Genomic DNA, 20,340 nt, shown 5'->3' on the forward strand with positions numbered 1-20,340 from the left:
TACCTATCCATGAGCATGGTATGTTTTTCCATTTATGTAGATCCCTTTGGGTTTCTTGCAGTAGTGTTTTGTAGTTTTCTTTGTATAGGTCTTTTACATCGCTGGTCAGATTTATTCTGATGTATTTTATTTTTTTAGGGGCTATTATAAATGATATTGTTTTCCTGATTCCCTTTTCATCGTTCTCTTTATTGATGTATAGGAATCCAACTGATTTTTATATGTTTATCTTGTATCCTGCTACTCTGCTGAATCATTCTGTTAGTTCCAGTAGTTTTCTCGTGGAGTCTTTAGGGTTTTCTATGTTAAGTATCATATCATCTGCAAACAGGGATAGTTTAACTCCTTCATTACCAATTTGGATGCCCTTTATTTCTTTTTCTTGCTTTACTGCTCTGGCTAGGACTTCCAGTACAATGTTAAATAGGAGTGGTGATAAAGGGCATCCTTGTTTTGTTCCTGTTCTCAAGGGGAATGTTTTTACCCTCTCTCCATTAAGAACGATGTTGGTCGTTCGTTTTGCATAGAGGCCCTTTATTATGTTGAGAAATTTCCCTTCTATACCTATTTTATTGAGAGCTTTTATCAGGAATGGGTGTTGGACCTTGTCAAATGCCTTTTCTGTGTCAATTGAGATGATCATGTAATTCTTTTCTTTCCTTTGATTTATGTGGTAGATTACATTGATTGGTTTTCTAATGTTGAACCATCCTTGCATACCTGGTATGAATCCTACTTGGTTATGGTGTATTATTTTTTTGATACAATGCTGAATTCTATTGGCTAGAATTTTGTTGAGAATTTTTGCATGTCTATTCATGAAAGATATTGGTCTGTAATTTTCTGTTTTTGTGGCATCTTTGCCTGGTTTTGGTATCAGGGTTATGCTTGCTTCATGAATTCAGAAGTGTCGCTTCCTTTTCTATGTTCTGAAATAGTTTGAGTAGTACTGGTATAAGCTCTTCTCTGAATGTTTGGTAGGATTCTCCAGTGAAGCCATCTGGGCCGGGGCTTTTTTTTGTTGGGAGTTTTTTTTTATTACCTTTTCAGTCTCTTCTCTTGTTATGGGTCTTTTCAGATTTTCAACATCACTTTGTGTTAGTTTGTGTAGGTAGTGTGTTTCTAGAAATTTATCCATTTCCTGTAGGTTTTCAAATTTGTTGGAGTGTAGTTTTTCATAATACTCTGTTATGATTCTTTTTATTTCAGTTGGGTCTGTTTTAGTGTCCCCCATTTCATTTGTTATTTCTGTTATTTGTGTCCTCTCCTGTTTTTCTTTTGTCAGTTTGCCAGTGGTTTGTTGATTTTGTTGATCCTTTCAAAGAACCAACTTTTGGTTTTGTTGATACTTTCTATTGTTTTTCTATTCTGTATTTCATTTATTTTTGCTCTCATCTTTATTATTTCCTTTCTTCTGGTGGCTGTGGGCTTTTTTTGCTGTTCTCTATTTGTTTCAGTTGTGTAGTTAATGTTTGAATTTCGTCGCTTCTTTTTTGATGTATGCATCTATTGCTGTAAATTATCCTCTGAGGACTGCCTTTGCTTGTCTCAAAAGTTTCGGTATGATGTGTTTTCTTTCTCATTTGATTCTAGGTATTTTTTATTCCATCTCTGATTTCTTTGATTACCCAGCGGTTTGTAAGCAGGATGTTATTCAGTTTCCATGTAATTGATTTTTTTTCCCCTTGTTCTTCCTGTTGTTAATTTCTGCCTTGATGGTGTTGTGGTCAGAGAAGACACTTTGTATTATCTCAATGTTTTGGATTTTGTTGAGGCTTGCTCTGTGGCCTAAGATGTGGTCTATTCTGGAGAACGTTCCATGTGTGTTGGAAAAGAATGTGTACATTGCAGCTGTTGGGTGGAGTGTTCTATATATGTCTATACGGTCAAGTTGGCTAACTGTGCTCTTTAGATCTTCTGTATCTTTGCTGAGTTTCTTTCCAGATGTTGTATCCTTTACTGAGAGTGGTGTGTTGAAGTCTCCTACTATTATTGTGGAACTGTCAATTTCTTTTTTCAGTGCCGTTAGGGTTTATGTATTTTGGAGCCCTGTCATTGAGTGCATAGAAGTTTTTTATGGTTATGTCTTTATGATGGATCATCTCCTTTATCTCTGGTAATTTTTGAGAGCAAACTGTTAAGCATATAGTAAGCAGGTGGGGTGAGTGTAAGTTGTCATGTATTCATCATGAACAAGTCTTTCAGGGTCTTCTTATATCTCTATCTGTATCTAGTTAGCAGTATCTGTACTTAGCTGTATCTATCTGTGTGGTTTCTAGGCTAGTAAGCCAAAGGAATCTCCCAGACCTAGTACATCTTTAGTATAGCAAGACATTCAACAGAATCTCATCATGCCAAAGAATATCATGTTTTTCCAATTGAAAGATAAATAAAGGCTACCTGCCTCACAGTAGGCACTTACTTAGTATTTGTTCAATGGATGGTTGAATGTGTACAGCTGAACCCAAAGTTTGCTTAGCAGTAGTCTGAGTTGGGTATGGAATGAGACCCCAATTTGTGTAGTATAAGGCTAAGTCTTTGGCCTTGTTTTGTGTGTTTTAGTCATCTATTTAAATAAAAACATAGAAGGTTTGGTAGTTATAATTGTATTTGACAGGGAGGGATAGCTAAGATACTGAAAGACTGAATCAACATTGAAAAATCAACAATGAGCCAAAACCATCAGCCTACAGTTTAGCAAGGGGTAACAGCATGTTCTACATCTAGAGTGGAAAAGCACCTGTTACTCATACTCAGTCCAGGAGGAGATATGGAAGTTTGTATAAAAAATTTGGAGCTTTTATATGACCACAGATTCACACTTAGTCTGGTATTAGTCAGACCCCACGTAAAGGACTTTGTTCAGCTCTGGGGACACAGTCTTAGAGATTTGCTGACAGGCAGGAGCATAGCCAGAGAGGGGCAAACAGCCTAATGAAAGGATTAGAAACCTTGTCTCACAGGGATTGTTTAAAGGAACTGAGAAAAGAAGATAAAGAGTAGATATCATAGACTGCAAATATGCAAACAGGCTGTGGACTTGTTCTACTGTGCTCCAGAAAATAGAACTCAAATCAATGGATAGAGTTTATAGAGAGACTGATTTGGACTTAATATTAAAACAAAACAAACAAAAAAAACCTTTTTCACAACCAGAACTGTCCAGCGGAGCTGCTTGTGAAGTCCTTAGCTCACACTATTGGGAATACTGCAAAAAGGATTTCTCAAACTTTGGACTAGATGATATCATTTTAGTGATAAGATTTTATGTTTCTTTGATTCTACCTCCCTAAGATTGCATTGTTAGGCAGCAGGGAACTTATATGTTGATTCCTTCTCTGTGTACTTTCCTTACTCCCTGAGCAAAGTTTGATCATGGTGAGGCTTAGTAGAATGGCCAACCTAGATTGAGGATGTCAATGTCAGAAGCAGGTTCTAGGTCTGCTGCGCTGTCCATAGGTCCTCTAGTCTCCTAGGTACTGCAGTCCTAAGTGTCTCAAATGGACACTAAATCTCTCTTTCTACAACATGACATCAGAGATAGAGAACACTTTGATGGGTTCCTCTGTGTTAAGTTTGGGGGTGGAGACAAGCTCAGTAGAGCAAACGGTGGATCTTGAGGATGCTAGGGTCCTGAAGTCTTGATAAGTGGGACAAATCTAATGAAGTAGTCCAGTCACCTATTTTTGAGAATTGAGTGAATTGTAAAGTATGCCATTTGATATGAAAAGCTGTCTTGGGATTCAAAATGGATCAATGACCTAACTAAATATAAAAAGAAAAACTATGAAGATCATGGAAGAAAAAATACAATCAATGCTAAGGGCCCTAATATAGGGCCTAAATAGGATTCAAAGCATAACTAACAATACATAAACACCAGAAGATAAACTGGATAACTGGGATCTTCTAAAAATTAAACACTTATTCTCATTGAAAGACTTCACCAAAAGAGTAAAAAGAGAACCTTCAAAATTTTTGGCTATGACATATCCAAGAAAGGTCTAATCTCTAAAATCTGTAATAAAATCCAACACCTCTACAACAAAAAGACAAATAATCCTTTTTAAAAATGGGGAATGAAACAGACACTTCACCAAAGAAGACATTCAAGTGGCTAACAGATATATGAGGAGATGCAAATCAAAACTACAATGTCACCTTGACAGTATACTGGCACTAATCGATAAATAATAATAATAATAACAGAAAATAACAAATGTTGGAGAGGTTTCAGGGAGATTGGAACTCTTATGCACTGCTGATGAGAATGTAAAATGTTGCAACCACTTTGGAAAACAATACAGTGCTTCCTTAAAAAGCTAGAAATAGAAATACCATAGGATCCACTCCTAGGAATATATCCTAGAGAAATAAGAGTCGTCACATGAACAGACACATGCACAACCATGTTCATTGCAGCATTATTCACAATAGCAAAAAGACAAAAACAACCTAAGTACCCATCAACTATGCAATGATAAAGAATAATGATAAATCTACAAAACATCTCACAACATGGATGAATCTGGAGGGCATTATGCTGAGTGGAATAAATCAATCACAAAAGGACAAATAGTGTATAAGACCGTCCTAAAATCTCAAGACAAGGTTTACACAAGAAAGAAACAACCTTTGATGGTCATGAGGGAGGAAAGGGGTGGGGAGGTGTCTTAGTCATCTAGTGCTGCTATAACAGAAATAGCACAAGTGGATGGTTTTAACGAAGAGAAGTTTATTTCCTCACAGTCAAAGTAGGCTAAAAGTCCAAATTCAGGGCGTCAGCTCCAGGGGAAGGCTTTTTCTCTCTGTTGGCCTTCTCTTCAGTGTTCCCCCGGACTAGGAGCTTCTCTGCGCAGGGACCCCGGTCCAAAGGATGCACTCTGCTCCCAGCACTGCTTTCTTGATGGTATGAGGTCCCCTTGTCTCACTTCTCACTTCTCTCCTTTATATCTCAAGAGATTGCCTCAGGACACAATCCAGTCTTATAGATCCAGTCCTGCCTTACTAACACAACTGCCACCCATCTTCCCTCATTAACATCATAGAGGCAGGATTTACAACATATAGGAAAATCACACAGTACCAGGAATCATGGCCCAGCCAAACTGATATACACATTTTTGGGGGGACATAATTCAAACCATGACAGGAGGGAAAAACACTTAAGTAGATAGTAGATAAGTGGTAACGTTGATGAAGGGTAAGACAGTACACAGTACTGGGGAAGTCAGCACAACTTCATAAAGTGAAAGTCATAGAAGCTTCACAGACACATCCAAACTCCCTGAGGGACCAAGTTACTGGGCCGAAGGCTGGGGACCATGGTCTTGGGGGACATCTAACTCAACTGGCTAACATAGTTTATAAAGAAACTGTTCTACATCCGACTGTGGTGAGTAGTATCTGGGGTCTTAAAAGCCTTTAAGTGGCCATCTAAGATACATCTACTGGTTTCATTCCAGCTGGAGCAAAAGAGAATGAAGAAAACCAAAGGCACAAGGGAAAGATTAGCCCAAAGGACTAATGGACCACAACTACCACAGCCTCTACCAGACAGAGCCCAGAACAATTAGATGGTGCCCAGCTACCACCCCGATTGCTCTGACAGGGATCACAATAGAGAGTCCCAGACAGAGCAGGAGAAAAATATAGAACAATATTCAAATTCACAAAAAAAAGACCAGATTTCCTGGTCTGACAGAGACTGAAGAAACCCCGAGAGTATGGCCCCCAGACACCCTTTTATCTCGGTACTGAAGTCACTCCCTAAGTTCACCCTTAAGCCAAAAATTGGACAGGTCCATAAAACAAACAATAATACATGTGAGGAACGTGCTTCATGGTTCAATCATGTATATGAGACTAAATGAGCACACCAGCCCAAAAGCAGAGACAGAAGGCAGGAAGGGACAGGAAAACTGGGCGAATGGAAATGAGGAACCTGGAGTGGAGAAGGGGAGAGTGTTGACATATCGCAGGCTGGCAACCAATGTCACAAAACAATTTGTGTATTAATTGTTTCATGAGAAATTAATTTGCTCTGTAAACTTTTCACTTACAGCACAATTTAAAAAAAAAAAAAAAAAAAGCTGTCCTGGGGCAGGCATTCCTCTGTTTAGGCTTTGTTTGTTTTCCTGTCCTGCTGTAGAAATATTCAGTCTGGGAGGCTGGAAGCATTTCCTGACAGTCATCCATGTGAAAGGGTGTAGGGATTGAGACAAGAATATAAATAAAGGTGAACATATGATATTCTAAGTATATAAAAGTTATTAAAAAAATAAGTTGTTTTTTTTTTTTAGTTATAAAGCAACAAGCAGTTAAACAAAATATTTTCCATACTCTTACCTTGACAAGTATGCCTTCATAATGACTTGGAAAGCAAGGTTCAACTTTAAATTCTTGAACACCTCAGAATTCACCTACACCAGGACACGGTGGCTCAGGAAAGAGCCAGGACCTGGCCCACCACACTTCTTGTCCCACCTCATGCTGTGTCTTTCCCCAGGCTATGACATATTTATGTGGATACCCCAGCCCATATACCCACGTTCCCTCCTCAGCTACATATAAACAGCTACCCTCTGGGCCTATGGTTGCTCACACTAACGGCGTGATCTGTCCGCAGGGTGACAGAATCAGGGAAGAAGCCTAGAGAGGCCCTGGAAATAGAGCCATTTGGGTAGGGAATGCTGGGGTGCCAGATACCCAGAGCATGATCTAGAGGGAGATTCGCTATGGCTCCATGGGTAGAGAGGGGTGGGTCCAGAGCAGAGTCCAGTTCAGAGATGCCCTCTTGGCCAGGTCTAAGGATGATAATGGGATTGGTAGCCAAGAAGTATCATTAGTGGAAGGCATAGTTTTCAGGGAAGAAAAGATTCTGTATGGAGAAGTATATAATTCTGTTATATGGGAAGGTGTTAAGTGTTGTAGTCTTATTGTGATTTGGCATAGTCTACCAAAAATGATGTCCTCTGTGTGTGTCTGTGTGTGTGTGTGTGTGCGCGCGCGCGCGCATATGTGTGTTTTCTTTCTTTTTTATATTTTAAAATGTACTTTGCTTTTGAGATTAGAGAAATTCTACCATAAATGTAACACAAATTAAATAACCTTTATTCTGAAATAGTGTGGTTTAGGGGAGACAAAAAATAGAGTGTGTAGTATGAGTGAAGAGAATATCTTCACACACTTGTCCATGATAGCAAAGATCATCTATTAACTGCTTTGGGGGAGTTGAGTCAGGAATAGATCCTAAGTTTGCCAGTCTAGTCTTGGGTATGAATTAATACCTCCCAGGTATCTATCACTCATGACCTAAAGTGGAATGAAACATCTTAAATAGACTAAACTATCTCAAGAGTATGACATCAGAGCTCATGTTAGAGCCACTGTGTCTGGGTAGATCACAATGGAGCCAATCTGAAGCACATGAATCAGAGGATGGTGTTTTGCATAATCTTAATTTGTTCTTAGTCAATCAATATACTCCTGCTCCTGCCAGCCAAAAAAAAAACTCTTCTTACACCCTGCCCAACTCTTCAAACTGCCATTGATTCCTTCTTCCCATTCTCTACTCCATTTCTTGAAAAAATAATCTATAGTAAATGCCTCCACTTATTCACCTTCCATTCCTTATTCTACTGCAGTTCTGCTTCTGCATTTACTGCTCTAGTAAAACTGCACTCTTAAAAGTCCCAGTGGCCTCTAGACCCATTTAGTCAACCTCCTTTTCACTTCTTTTTTTCTTACTTTTTTGCACTTTCCTTGGAAGTCAGTCTGTTCTTTCTTCCATCATTCTGACCTTCTTTCTTAATATATTTTACTGGTCCCCCTTCCTGTGTCCATAGCTGAAATGTTGATACTCTTCAGGCCCCTTATTGGCCCTCTTTCCATTCTTTCTCTTCCTGCATGATCTCCTTCGTTTATTATATAAACATAAATGAGCACCTCCATTAGTCACATTGCTTTAACATATGCTAATAAGTTACATATCTATTTTAAGCTCTAAACTACTTCCTAAGCTTCATACTCAAATTGCCAACTACCTTTTGGTCAGCTTGACTTGGATGTCTCTCAGGCACTTCATGAGCATGTCCAGAAGAACAAGATTTACTACCTTCCCCCCAAAACTTGTTATTCCTCCTGTAATCCTTACTGTAAATAATTTATGGAAATACAGAAATGCAAGATTTACCTAACCACTGGTTTTGTTGGTTAGAGGAGTTTCAAAGTTTATCTTCATCTCTGCTTTTTATAGCTGTTTATTTGAGTTTGGGCTTGGATGCAGAGAGCTTATATTATGTCTTTACAGCCAGGAAGAAGGTTTTCCTTATCCAGATCAACCTGTTTTAACACTTGTGATATTCTGACAAGAGTTCAGGAAGAGTTTAAGTTACAAGAGAAACTTTGTACAGAGAAAACAGCACTTGCTACTTATAGTTTAATTTCCTTTCTTTAAAACTACATTAAGCCATTTTTTACCATAAGAACATGCACTTAAAGCTAAAAATGAATTTATTTTATTTAGCATTTAAATAGTTTTATAGAGTTTTAAAGTTACCTTGGAGTAAACATTTTCAGTTTGTCCACTGGCAAAATCCAGTACTCACTTGTTCCTACACTGGTAGAGCTAGACAGGAGAGGAAGAAAGGGAACCAGTATTAATGAGTACCTACTGTGTGGCAGTAGGAAGAAAGACCTAATGATTTACTTCCAAAAAATGAGCCAATGAAAACACTATGAATCACAACGGTCCAGTCCCGTTGTACATGGGGTCTCCATGAGTTGGGCTGATTCAACGTCAGCTACAAAACAACAGCTATGAGTCAAATGCTAAGTTTTTGCTAGGCACTTGCATATATATAATCTCAATAAATACTTCAACTAAATCACATACATTATTATCCTTCACTTTACAAAGGAAGAAAACTGAGGTGTCACAGACACTAAGTAAGAAAACTAAAGCTTCATGGAGTTAAATACTTTGCGTAATTGCTAATAAATTGGCAAACCAAATTGAATCTAGGTTAGTGTGATTTATTTTTTCTACAGCAATCCAGCTGGAGTCACTCCAGCTTGGCTCTGCTGGTTCTTTCCCCCCACAGGCACTGAAGGAAGTATAAACAAACAAAAAAAAAACAAACCAAACCCACTGCTGTCCAGTGGATTCTGACTTACAGTGACCCTGTAGAACAGAGCAGAACAGCACCATAGGGTTTCCTAGGCTGTAAATCTTTATGGAAGAAGACTGCCGCATCTTTTCTCTCGCAGAAGGAAGTATAGAACTATATATATTCTGCAGCCCACATTGACAGAAACCAATGGTTACCACCATTAGGGTTCCACACTCACTTAAAGAAGTGGGATTTAGGTGACTCTGAGATCAAAACAGAGTCCTGGTGGCCGCAGTGGTTAAGAGCTTGGCTCCTAACCAAAAGGTCAGCAGTTTGAATCCACCTGCCACTCCTTGGAAACCCTAGGGGGCAGTTGTACTCTGTCCTAACGGGTCACTATGAGTTAGAATGGACTAGATAGCAACTGGTTTTTTGGGGGGAGTTTTCATTCTGTTTTGAGATCAAAACCAGGTTGCCTAAGTGAAGTGGTTGGAGAGAAGATGTAGAGAAAAGATCACTGCTATAGCAGTCAGAGGACAGGAATTCAAATCTCAGCTCAGTCAGTTGCCTCATGGTGAGGACTTTAATGTGTCACATTCCCCTTCTGGGACTGTTTCCTTCTCTTTAAGTTAAAAGTATTAGAAATTTCTTGGGTTGTTTCTCTCTCTAGCATTCTAAGATGTAGTATTCTTGCTTTGGGAAGCAAGCAACCACAGCTGCAGCCCCCAGAATAGTTCTTTTCTTTATAATTTTCCTCCTGCAAGCCCTGAACCCCATGCTTAGCGTGAGGTTGGTGAGAGAATTACACATACGGTAGTTTTAACATTTGCTGGGAATTCTTTGGTAATGGGGATTCTTTTCCACTGATATACTGTCTGAAGGAGATGGCTATAAACCAGAGTGACCACAATATTTACAAAGGTATTTAATGAAAAAACAGACTTTGGCAACTAATTTAACCCATCACTCATGGAAGAATAAAGCTCACTTGAGGTTTAATAAATCAAAACATAGTTGTGTTTGTCTGCAGCCTCATTTTTTTCCCCATTACTGGTGGATGATATCATCTTTTTCATTTCCATTAGAATCTTTTAGCATCCAGGAGTAGGAAAAAAAGAATTTTAGCTTAATTTATTATGCTGTATTTTCATTTTTTAAGAAAATTTTAGTTTTAGTTGTGCCAGTTATGTGAACGGGGTTTTCAAACAGTACTCAAAGATTAATGGGATTTTCATAAGAGTAGCATTCTGGAAGGTACTGACTTTTTTGTGTGTGTGTGCAAGGATATTGTTTCTGAATTAAGTTCTTTTCTCATTTTCCCCAAATGAAACCCTGATCTTAAAATAACAACACTGAAACTTTTTCCCAAAATTATAGCCTAGTAGAAAAATTTGGAAATTGATAGAAAATATAAAGAGGAAAGCTAAAATCACCCCTGTTTAGATAAACAATATATAAACACATAGTAGTATTTTCAAATACAATGGTCATTTTTATCCTGCATTTCTATGCCAGAAACAAACATTTATAATATTTGTCTTGCCACAACAAGGAAAAATTAACAAAGTGTAAATAGTATTATTATTTTAAAAACTCAAGCCTCTATTTTCTGATAGCCTTCAATCTCCAACTTAAATATCATCTTTTCCAGAAAGCTTTTTCTAATTCCATAGTGCTCCAAAGCACATCTGTTATACCAGCTAAACCTGAAGGATAAATAAAGGTTTGGATGCACAGAGATAAGGAGAGAGAGAATGTTCTAGGCAGAGAAAATAGTGTGGGCAAAGACCTGAGATGAAACTGGCACCTTGGAGACGGTGAAAGTGATTCATCAGGTCTCATGGGAATACGGGAAGGAAGCAGCAGCCAGATCACAGGGTTTGTAAGTGACGTTGAAGGTTTTGGGCTTTACCGAAAGGCTGTAGGGGAGGAACATAATCATGTCTGCATTTTAGAAAGATTACTCTGATTATAGTGTGGCTTTTGAAGTGAATAGAGGGATCAGGTCTAGAGACAGGGCATCATTTAAGAGGCTATTGCAGTAATTCAAGACAGGGAGATTTCTTTATGACGGCAGGGGAAATTCAAGAGATAATTAGGAGGTAAAATCAACAGGACTTAACATGTGGTTGGATGTAGAGAAAGGGGAGGAAGAGGAATCAAGTGTATAAAGCTCAGGTTTCTGGCATGAAGGATCTCAAATATCCAGCCCTGCTTTCTCTTTTGATCTGCAGATCTGATCACATTATCCTTCTCCAAAACCTGTGTTCATCTCAGGAAATGACTCTGCTAACATGCCATTTCCCTCAGCATGTGGATGGATGGTACTGAAGCCACAAAATTGAATAAGACTATACAAGGCCATTGGTCAAGGTTTACAGGAATTACAGCAACTAAAAGATGAGAATTTAGGAATCTCTCTGAAATAAGTACTTTTATACATAGTTGGATGAGTGTGAATTTATAGACTCTTTACATAGGTCATTTTATTAACCTTTACTAAATGTTAATCCCCTAGAAGCCACTCTGCTTCTAAGAATCTAACAAAAAAAATTTATATAAACATACAAAAATATTTTACAAGGATATCCATTATATAAAATTGTGAAAATTGCCAATAACACAAATGATTGTCAATAGAGAATTGGTCAAATTGCAATATATTATATATCTACGCAATGACTTACCTTATTGCCTTAAAACTAACAAAGTAGATTTTTATTTATTGATACATCTTAAATATATCAAATGGAAAAAGCAATCGTAAGAAATATTTATGGCAGTTATGTTTTATTGATCATTTGTTTTATCCCAGGTAATATAAAATCAATAAGAAGCAATGAACAATCTGAAAAGAAAATTAAGAACACAATTCCATTTACAATAGTGAATAAAAGAGTAGAGGGTCAGCGAAAAAGAGGAAGACCCTCAATAAGATGGATTGGCACTGTGGCTGCAACAATGGGCTCAAGCATAACAACAATTGTGAGGATGGCACAGAACCGGGCAATGTTTCATTCTGTTATACATAGGGTCACTATGAGTTGAAACCGACTCGACAGCACCTACCAACAACCTAACAGGTATAAATTTAACCAAAGAGGTGAAAGACTTGAATACTGAAAACTATAACACATTGCTGAAAGAAATTAAAGGAGGCCTAAATAAATGGAAAGACATTCATGTTCATGGATTGAAAGACTTAAAATTATTAAGATGTCAATACTACCCAAAGTGATCTAAAGTTTCAATGCAATTCCTATCAAAATTCCAATGGACTTTTTTTCAGAAATGGAAAAGGCAGTCCTTAAATTTATATGGAATTGCAAAGGGCCCTGAATAACCAAAACAATCTTGACAAAGAAGAAGAAAGTAGAAGGACTCACACTTCACAATTTCAAAACTTACTACAAAGCTACAGTAATCAAAACAGTGTGGTACTGGTATAAGGATAGACATATAGACCAATGGAATAGAATTGAGAGTCCAAAAATAAATACATACATCGCTGGCCAATTTGTTTTCAGACAAGAGTGCCAAATCCATACACTAGGGAAAGAAGAGTCTCTTCAGCAGATTGTGCTAGGACAACTGGATATCCACGTGCAAAAGAATGAAGTGAAGTTGGACCCCTACCTCACACCTTATGTAGAAATTAACTCAAAATGGATTAGTGACCTAAATATAAGTGCTAAAACCATAAAATTCTTAGAAGAAAACAAAAGAGTAAATCTTAAGGACCTTGTATTTGGCAATGGATTCTTAGATATAACAACAAAAGCATGAACAACAAAAGACAAAATAGATAAACTGGACTTCATCAAAATTTAAAAAAAGTTTGTGCATCAAAACACATTATCAAGAAAGTGAAAATACAACCTACAGAATGGGAGAAACTATTTGGAAATTATAAATCTGATAAGGGTTTAATATCCAGAATATGTAAAGAACTACAACTTACCAACAAAAAAGACAAACAACGCAATCAAAAAAAAAGGCAAAGGGCTTGAATAGACATTTCTCCAAAGAAGATATACAAATGGCCAATAGCACATGAAAAGATGCTTAACATCATTATTTATTAAATTAGTTGCTGTTGCACCTATTCTGATTTATGGTACCCCATGTGTGTCAGAGTGGAACTGTCCTTCATAGAGTTTTCGATGGCTGATTTTTCAAAAGTAGACCACCAAGTCTTTTTTCCAAGGCACCTCTGGGTGGACTCAAACTACCAACCTTTCAGTTAGCAGTCAAACACATTAACCATTTGCACCAAAGGCAAATCAAAACCTCAGTGAGATACCACTTTACACTCACTGGGATGACTGTTATTTTTAAAAAAGGAAAATAAATGTTTGTGAGAATGTGGAGAAATTGAAACCCTCTTACATTGCCAGTGGGAATGTAAAATGGTGCAGCTGCTGTGGGAAAAGTTGGGCGGTTTCTCAAAAAGTTGAAAATAAAATTATCATATGACCCAACAATTCCATTTTGGGGTATACACCCAAAAGAATTGAAATCAGAGGCTCAAACAGATGCCTATACACTAGTGCTCATTGCAGCATTGTTCACAATAGCCAAAAGGTGGAAACAATCCAAATGTCCATCAACAGGTGAATAGATAAACCAAATGTGATATATTCATATATGGAATATTATTTAGCCATAAAAAGGAATGAAATTTTGACACAAGTTATGACATGGATGAACCTTGAAAACATTATGCTAAGTGAAACAAGCCAAACAAATATTATATGATTTCACTTATATGAAATAGCTAGAATGTTGTTGTTGTTAGTTACTATCGAGTCAGTTCTGACTCATGGTGACCCTGTGTGTGCAGAGTAGACCCGCTTCATAGAGTTTTCAAGACTGTGACCTTTCAGAAGCAGATCGCCAGAGCTGTCTTCTGAGGTGCCTCTGGGTGGATTCAAACCACCAACCTTTTGGCTAGTAGTTGAGCACTTAACCATTTGCGCCACCTAGGGACTCTGTATAACTAGAACAGACAAATCCATAAAGACAGAAAGTAGATTAGTGTTTACCATGGGCTGGAGGGCCAGGGGGTTGGGCTTAATGGGGACAGAATTTCTGTTTGGGGTAATGAAGAAGTTTTGGAAACAATGATGGTTGCACAACATTGTGAGTATGATAAATGCTACTGGATTGTACACTTAGAAATGGTTAAAATGGCGAATTTCATGTTGTCTATATTTGACCCCAATAAAAAAAAATCAATAGGAAAAAGACAAACAACCCAGTAGAAAAATGAGCAAGCAATTTGAACAGGCAATTCACAAAAGACAAAACTCAGATGTCTGATAAATACATGTATAGTGCTCAACTCCTGTGTTGTAGCACAAGGAATTGTCTCAGTTCATGAGGGATAGGCATCAGGATCAGCACAAAGCTTGTTCCTATGATGTGGAGGTCAGACATACCTCTGCTGTCCAATTTCTTCATCATTTCTGACACCAGCTGTTCCCCTCACAGCACTGTCTACCTCTCTGCAAGATTCAGTAATTCATTGCAATGGCCACACAGAACTCACAGACCATACGCACAGTTACATAGTTTATTAGGGAAGTAACAGGCTATAACTCAGGATCAGGATCAACTTGGAAGTAACAGGAACAATGGGGATCAGGATAAGGAAGCACATGGGCAAGGTCTGAAAGGCTCCCCAGAAGTGGAGAGCACATCCCTCCCTTCTTCAGTGCAGGACAGTTTCCAATCAGGACCGCTCTCTTAGCTGCTCTCTGCTGTCAGGTCTCTCTGCCGTGCAAGAAGGCCCTCTCTGCCATGCAAACAGGCATTCCTTGACTCGCTGCTCAGCATACCTGCATGGTCACATGGCCTTCTTCCCTCTGTCTCTCTGTGTCTCTTCTCTTTTTACAGGACACCACTCAGATTTAGGACTCACCCTACTCTGGTATGACCTCATGTTAACTGATAACATCTTCAAAGACCCTATTCCCGAACAAGGTCACATTCACAGGTACCAGGAGTTAGGACTTCAATGTAAACAGATGGTGTAAAACAAAAGTTATAACTGAGTATTGTTGGGATTGTAGCATATATAGATGTAATATATATCAAAATAATAGTACAAGGGAGTGGGGAAGAAATGAAGCTACAGTGAAGTGAAGTTGCTATATTTTACTGGAATTAAGTCAGTATTAACCTAAAATAGATTGTGATAAATTAAGACATATATTGTAATTCCTAGAGCAACTCATAAGAAAGTATATGTGTGTGTGCATGTGTGTATGTGTGTGTGTAGTTTAGAAATTAACAGAGAAGCAGGACTTCCAGAATGGTGGAATGAGAAGCTCAACAAATCCTCTCCCATAAAAAACAATAATAAAACTGGAGAAAATTGTCAAAAATAACCATTTCAAGACTCAGGATATTGACCAAAGGCATGCAACACATTGAGAAGTATTTGTTCAAGAAAAATACTGAATGTTGGATAAGAACAATGAGACTGTGTGTTTTAGCTTGGAGCTGCTCCTACTACCCCCACTTCCCCACCACCCCTATCAGGACAGTAGTTCATCCAGGGTGGAGCAAGCCTTGATTGCCAAAGGGGGCTGACTTGATTTGGAGTGAGCTGTAGAAAACACTATGCCCCTGGGTATTGGGGAAAGCAATAGCAATATCTGTTGCAAAATATCTAGTTGCAGCTAGCCTGAGGTTGCAGTCCTGGTTAGGTCAAGCAACAGACCAGCAGACGAGCCAGAAATTTAACAGAGAGAGCCAGGCAATGAGACAGCCATAGTGGGCTGTTATAAGCTCCCTGGTGGTCTGGAAAGCTGCACACATGGGCAAGGTTATGCGCACACTCAAGAGAGATTGGACAGGCCCTGGCTATTTACACATGAGGGCTTCCACGTGCACAGAGGAAATATAAGAGGGTCTAGTGGAAGTAAGGAACCCTGGTGGCACAGTGGTTAAGAGCTCAGCTGCTAATCAAAAGGTCAGCAGTTAGAATCTACCAGCCGCTCCTTGGAAACCCTATGGGACAGTTCCACTCTGTCCTATAGGGTCGCTATGAGTTGGAATCAACTCAACGGCAACAGGTTTAGTTTTTTGGTTTTTTAATAGACCTGTAAACTTCCTGAACCTGAATACATTCCCCAGCACACACCCAGAAAAGGATGGAAGACTTACTGGATGAAGGTGTTTGAGAAAAACTTTTGACCAGTCATTAGCTAATCACTAAGCTATACTGATACAGAGGTGACCCCTAAGATGCTAGAATCTAAATTTAAAAACAAGAATTAAAAAAAAAACAACTGAGCAGAGAAATCAGTGGCCAGATACTCTGTGGGACATAGACTAATAACTTTCAGAGAGGTAAATAAATAAATAAAATAAAGAATTAAAATGACTTCCTGGAAAATATCTATTTAACACAAAAGGCAGCAAAGGAGAACAACAATAACAACAAAAAAGACATAAGACATATAGCAGATAGGCAAAATGCAGACATTAAACCAGCCATATCAATGATTACATTACATTGTAGAGATTGTCAGACTGGATTAAAAAAATCCATCTACATGCTTTCTATAAGAGACTTGCTTTAATATTTAAAGACACAATTAGGTTGAAAGTAAAAGGATGGAAAAAATACATACCATGCAATCAGTAATTAAAAGAGAGCTGAAGTGGCTATACTAATATCAGATGAAATACACTTTAGGACAAGAATATTACTAGAGACATGGAGTGATATTATATAACAATAAAAAGGTCAATTCTTCAGGAAGATATAACAATTATAAATATATATGAACCTAACAACAGAACTTTATAAAATACATAAGCAAAAAAAATTGCTTAACTCAGGGATGGGGAGGGGATTTACTCTCTAGATAGTACACACTTGTTATTTTTGGTGATGGGAAAGGTAACACTGAATGAGGATGAGGTGTACACAGTTTGATGAAGATAAATGATGTCACTAAAAAGTACACAAGATAAAAGGACCTGTTGGTAATTGCTATGGTGTATATAATTTTAAAACAACCAAAAAATATATGTGAGGGTATATGTGTATATATGTATATAGGCATATATGTCTATAGTTTTGCATACATGTGTATATATATAGGTGTATGCATATGTATATGTCTTATGTGACTATATGCACATATATTCATGTATATAGTAAAACACATGGGGGTACAGTTACAGACACTTCTTAGACATAACCAAACACCTCACAGGATTGGATTTCTGGATTTAAAGTATTAGGACCATAGTCTCGTGGGACATCTCAGTCAATTGGCATAATATAATTCACAAAGTTATGTTCTGCATTCTACTTTGGTGAGTAGTATCCGGAGTCTTAAAGCTTGTGAGTGGCTATCTAAGATACAACTATTGGTCTCTACTCATCCAGAGCAAAAGAGAAAGAAGGAGACCAAAGACTCAAAGAAGAAACTAGTCTACAGGACAAATAGTCTACACTAACCACAGCCTCATCTACACTGAGACCAGAAGAACTAGATGGTGCCTCGCCACCACTACAGACTATTCTAATCAAGTCCAAATAGATAGACCCTGATAGAATGGGAGAAAAATGTGGAACAGAACCTTAAATTCCTAAAAATCTAAAAAAAACAAAACAAAAAAACACAGACCTACTGGACTGATTGAGACTGGAGGGCTGCCCGAGACTAGTGCCGTGAGATACTCTTCAAACTTTGAACTGAAACTAGCCCTGAGGTCACCTTTTAGTTATGACAGATTGGCTCATAAAATAATGAATATCACCCATAAGTACTGTGCTCCTTTAAAAAATCGCCTGTGTAAGACCAGTCAACAATTACTTTAAGACACAGATGAGAATGTAAGGGGTCAGAGAAACTAGATTAACAGAAATGGATAACCAGAATAGAAATAATGAGATGTTCTCTCTTTGTGAAGAATGTAACCAATGTCACTTAACAACTTGTATAGCAATTGTTGAAGGGAAACTGAACTGCTGTGTAAACCTTCAGTAAAAACACAATAAAATATTATTATTATTTTATTTATTTATTATTTTATTGTTGTAATTTAAGTGAAAGTTTACATTTCCAGTTAGTCTCTCATACAAAAATTTATACATACATTGTTATGTGACCCTAATTGCTCTCCCTATACTGTGACAGCACACTCCTCCTTTCCACCCCTGATTTCCCATGTCCATTCAACCAGCTCCTGACCCTGTCTGCCTTCTCATCTCACTTCTGGACAGGAGCTGCCCATTTAGTCTCATGTATCTACTTGAGCTAAGAAGCACACTCTTCACGAGTATCATTTTAAGTCCCATAGTCCAGTCTAATCTTTGAAGAATTGGCCTCGGGAATGGTTTTAGTTCTGGGTTGACGGAGAGTCCAGGGGCCATGCTCTCTGGAGTTCCTCCAGTCTCAGACCATTAAGTCTGGTCTTTTTACTAGAATTTGCGTTCTGCACCCCACTTTTCTCCTGTTCCATCAGGGACTGTCTGTTGTGTTCCCTGTCAGGATGGTCATTGGTGATAGCCGGGCACCATCTATTTCTTCTGGTCTCAGGCTGATGGAGTGTCTGGTTTATGTGGCCCTTTCTGTCTCTTGGGCTGATACTTTCCTTGCGTATTTGGTGTTCTTCATTTTCCTTTACTTCAGGTGGGTTGGGACCAAGTGATGCATCTTAGATGGCTGCTCGCTACCTTTTAAGACCCCAGATGCCACTCACCAAAGTAGGATGCAGAACATTTTCTAAATAAGCTTTGTTATGCCAATTGACCTAGATGTAATAGAATGTTATTTTTAAAAAAACTAATCAAGTATAAAAAATATTGGCAATTCACATGCTGGAAAATATTTGATATCAAAAATGTTTTGGCTCTGTAAACCTGAGATCAAAAAAGTATCGGTAATTGATAAAAATCTAGAAAGCAGCAGCAAAGCATCAAAGAATATGAATGGGCATAACAGAGCAAACAAGAAGTAAAAAGAATAACCTACTCTTGACATACAAGTTACAACCATTTAAAGTTACTTCCTATTACCCATTAAATTAGCATAAATTCACATACACGACAAAAAAGTTAACAGACTATGAGGAAACAGGAAAACATATAATTCTGGTAGCTATAAATTCATGTAATTTTTTCAGAGAAAATACAGTGTGAGTAAAAAAATGATCATAATCTTTAACTTAGTGATACTGCTTTTAGAACTTTTCTTAAAACTATACTTGCTCAATAATATTAATAATCTATGATATTTTACAGCTAAGAATACATTTGTATGTCTCTCCTTAACTTATTAAATTGGTTAGATATACAGTAGCATTATAATGTGAAAGTACTGTGTAAAGCTGCTAAATAGATGTTCCCTTTTATTATTGTTTAAAAAATTGCAGAATTGAAAAAGAAATAGAACAACTGCAGAATACATACTCAAGTACGAAACAGTCACTAGAGTAAACAGTGTCCTAGGTCATTAAACAAGTGTCAATAAATTTAAATGGATTGTAATCATACAAAGTATGTTGTTTAACTGTAACAGAATTAAATTCACAAACAACAAGAGAAAAAGTTTGGGAAGTCTACAAATATCTGGAAACTAAGCAACACACTTGTAAATAACTCATGGGTCAAAGAAGAAATTACAAAGGAATTTAGAAAATATTTTTAACTGAATGAAAATAAAAACACAACACATCAAAATTTATGGGATACAGCTAAAGCAGTCCTTAGGGGTAGATTTATTAGAGCATTAAAAAAAAAAATCTCAAATCTACACTTCTACCTTAGACACTAGAAAAAAAGAGCAAACTAAGCCCAAAGAGACCAGATGGAAGGACATAATAAAGATTAGAACAGAAATCACTAAATCAGAAAACAGAAAAACAATAGAGAAAATAAATGAAGCCAAAATTGTTTCTTTGAAAAGATCCAAAAAATTGACATCCTTACCTAGAATGAATAAGAAAAAAAGAAGACTCAAATTTTCAAAATCAGAAATGAAAGAGAAAGTGTCACTATCAATCCTAAAGAACCTAAAAGACTGATAAGGGAAAACCATGAACACTATATGCCAACAAATTAGACAACTTGGTTGAGATGGGTAAGTTCCTAGAAACTAAAAAGTAATGAAAGCTGACTCAAGAAAACATAGAAAATCTAAACAGACTTATACCAAGTAAAGAGATTTATTTGTTGTTGTTGTTAGTTGTCGTTGAGTAG

At 37.5% G+C, this 20,340-nt stretch overlaps 1 protein-coding gene and 1 long non-coding RNA gene across 3 annotated transcripts in view; both read left to right on the forward strand.

Moving 5' to 3' along the window:
* LOC111822006 (uncharacterized) overlaps positions 1 to 12,019 on the forward strand; it is a 59,227-nt gene extending 47,208 nt beyond the window's left edge. The window contains exon 5 of the long non-coding RNA XR_002825302.1: positions 11,929 to 12,019. This is a non-coding gene — a long non-coding RNA (uncharacterized LOC111822006). The remainder of the gene's footprint in view (positions 1 to 11,928) is intronic.
* CENPP (centromere protein P) overlaps positions 1 to 20,340 on the forward strand; it is a 391,733-nt gene that overhangs the window by 326,078 nt on the left and 45,315 nt on the right. The window lies entirely within an intron of this gene.

Source organism: Trichechus manatus, unplaced genomic scaffold (genome assembly GCF_000243295.1).
Source record: "Trichechus manatus latirostris isolate Lorelei unplaced genomic scaffold, TriManLat1.0 scaffold00120, whole genome shotgun sequence".
Lineage (NCBI taxonomy): Eukaryota > Metazoa > Chordata > Mammalia > Sirenia > Trichechidae > Trichechus > Trichechus manatus.